This window comes from Aplidium turbinatum, chromosome 4, assembly GCF_918807975.1.
Source record: "Aplidium turbinatum chromosome 4, kaAplTurb1.1, whole genome shotgun sequence".
Taxonomy (NCBI): Eukaryota; Metazoa; Chordata; class Ascidiacea; order Aplousobranchia; family Polyclinidae; genus Aplidium; species Aplidium turbinatum.
Window position 1 is genome coordinate 4,117,584 of NC_137475.1, and position 3,191 is coordinate 4,120,774.

The following is a 3,191-nucleotide window of genomic DNA, read 5'->3' on the forward strand; positions in this document are numbered from 1 at the left end:
AAGTTAAAGGTATCAGTCCAAGCACGATTAAAGAATGTAAATTCTGTATATTTTTTGCTTATGGATCATCATCATCAGTCATTATCTTCGCCTGCAGCAGATTGCGCATCAACATGAGTTATTTGCTTCCAAGAGTGGCGATTTTGAGCCAGCTCGCCCAGTGTCGCCAAGTTGAGTCAGGTCCATGATTGGATGTTGTCTTGCCATCGTTTTGGTTGTCTGCCACGTTTTCTTTTTCCTTCTACTTTTCCTTCTGTGCAAACTTTGCTGATTCCGGATTGTGGTCTTTTAGTGTGGCCGAGTAGTTTTAAAACTTTTGATTTTATTATTGCTGCAATTGGATGTCATTTTGTCATAATTAAAAGATCTTCTGTTTTCGTGTGGTCAAGTAGCCTTTTGTTGGTCATGCTTCTCATGATGTGATTTGGGAAGGTAGTGAGTTTTTTTCTTTATTTGAGTTTTTTGTTTATGGATGTTGTTGCTTAGGCTAAATCTAGTTGGAATTCATAATGTTGCCTACAGACAGCGTTGTTCAAATGTCTTATCATTTTCGGAGTAATTGATTATCTGTAAGCTTGTGGCATCTTTAAAGTTAAAGCCCAGTCAGAGGAAAAATTCTGAAAAATCTAAAGAAAGCTGTCCTATCATCTTGCAAAGAAAATTGACTTCGAGAGGGTAATCAAGGCGTGGTGCAGTCAAACCCAATGCTTTACATTACACTTTTGAAATTGAAGCTCTAAAGAGGCTACTTAAATGCATCAAGTTGGAACCAACAAGGGCTTGATCGAAAGCTGAGTCAATGCTGAAGTAGCCTACAACTAGCAGTTTTAAATTTGTGACTGCTTTGCATTATGTGGATTACGTTCCTAAACAAGATTCACTGATGAATTTAATGAAATTAAAGGAAGATGTAATCTAAGTAAGAGAAAGCTGAGAAGAGTAGGCTACTACTGGCAAGCTAAAGTTGCAGTGGCAATTATAAATTTAAAAGAAAATGATTTCTTTTCCTGAGGACAGAACGCTTTTATAACTCCACTTTACTAGCTGAATCATTCGAAGGAAATGTATTCTACCGTATACATTGCAAAGGATTCGATAGTTGTTGGATCTGACAAATGTATCAACAAACTCAAACATATCGTCGATGAGTTTGAAGTTCCATGAAAATTTCATCGTATGTCTGTTGTGCAGTTGCGGGCATGTGGACAAATTTAAACCATTTGTAGGCTACAACAATGACATTTTTCAAGACATTTTGGATGAGTTGGTACTTTTGACAGAAAGCCACACAGCAAACTTCAGCTGCAAACCAGAACGAACCACCCCATAATCTCTACACAAGGAATCATTGATTGCAACTTTCGAAAGTTTTTTTCCAAATAGCTTTGTTATGATTTTTTTTTGTGTTCCAGTAGCTACCTCCAACGGTTGCGCTTTGAAAACGTGGTTTTAGCAATTACTGAAATTTGTAAAGAATTGTTTGCGCTCCAGTAGGTCTATGATTTCAAACCGATTGAAAAGCCTAACTGTACAATACATATTGTGCATAAATTCAGACGTCGCAAAATTTTATCATTTGATGCTGTGATCCGTAATTTTGCATTGCAAAAAGTCCAGAAAGGATTGAATTACATCAGGGATGTCCAAAGTCCGGCCCGCGGCCCAATGTTGTTGTACAATGTGTTATATTTGGCCTGCAGACACACAAAAATCATATAAATTCAACTTGCAGTTTTCAGAAAAATTATTGTGGCTGTTGGCCGCGAACACTTATTCTCAAATCTGGCTCGCGTGGGAAAAAGTTTGGACACTCCTGAATTAAATGCTTGGTTGAACTATTTTCGTTGCTTGTAGGCCTATTGTGTGTTTACAAAGCTTTCTAGACAAAATAGTTTGCCTCAATGGCATTTTTGCTGCAAGTGTCATCAAGTGATTATTGATGATTTTTACATTGAACGAAGTTCTTTTCATGCTGAGGAAAGTAGGCTAATTTCAGCTTAACACTAACATGCAACGCAAGATACAATTAGTTGTATATTTGCTAAAAATATTATGGGGGCCCATTTTTCGTATTGTTTCCCGACCAGTGCTGATTTCTCTCGGAGGCCCTGTTCACGAGTAGTGTTCTCTTTATGCAAGTTTTTGTTAGCAAAATAGATCGGTGTACCAACTCAATTTATAATAAATTGGCAAAGTATCATATATAAATATGACTTTTTCTGATTGTATTATGAAAATGTTTAGCTCAGTAGCCTACTGCAAAATGTTTTTTTTAAAGAAGTATGGAACGCTTCACGACTTTGCGTGTCATCCTTGCGCAGGGACCATGCTAATCTTCTCTGTAACGTTCCAATTTTAGTATTGCCGAAGCATGTAGGCCTACTACCAAAGTAAATAATAATAAAATACTGCAAAATGTTGTTAATCAACTAATTCTTGCCACGCTGATAACCATCGCAAGTGACAGTTGTCTATAGCCTAATAAAAGAAAGACGGTTTTATAGACTCTCACAAAAAGGATGAAAAACCAACTTAATGCTTTTTTAGAGGGAAGACTGTTCATGAAATACGATAAAATTACGATGTTTCGATGATTTTCACAAGCGTTTGTTTCATGGTGCCTGGTTTCTTTCTCCTTGTTATTGGAGCCTATTTTTCGCTGATATGTTTGCAGATCACTATTGTTGCCTGTATTGCGATGTGTTAAACATTTCCTTGTTTACTGAAATTGTTGATTGCAAGATATTTTTTGTGAAGCGACTTAGCGAAGTGACAACACCACTCTTGCTTGGCGATGAATATTCTGATGAAACCACTCGTCTCGCTATAAGTGCGCAAAACAAGTGGCCTCGTTTATTAAGCAATTAGGCATTGTCAAAAAAGTCAAACGTGTTGTAAAAGGAGCTTGGCCTGGCAGTAGCGTTGTTCTATTAATTTTGTTGCTGCGGTATTTTAAGATAAATATTAACAACATGTAACGCTGGATACTGGGTACGAAATGCGTTCTTTTCTAGCATAAGAGTCAACCCACCTAAAATGTTATTAGTGCAGCCCGCCACAGCTCTCGTTAGTGCCAAAGTGGCCCGCATGCAAAAAAGGTTGGTGACCCCGGTTCTACAGTGTTTCCACTCGAATCTTTGGCATTGGCATAAACATTGTCAGCTAAACACTGTCTAAAAAATCGTAATAAC

General features: G+C 37.4%; 1 non-coding gene across 1 annotated transcript; it reads right to left on the reverse strand.

Annotated features, from left to right (window-relative positions):
* Positions 1–2,276: 2,276 nt before the first annotated feature.
* LOC145769776 (U6 spliceosomal RNA) lies at positions 2,277–2,379 on the reverse strand. The gene has a single exon (XR_014289089.1). It is a non-coding gene; the product is annotated as a U6 spliceosomal RNA (small nuclear RNA).
* Positions 2,380–3,191: the final 812 nt, after the last annotated feature.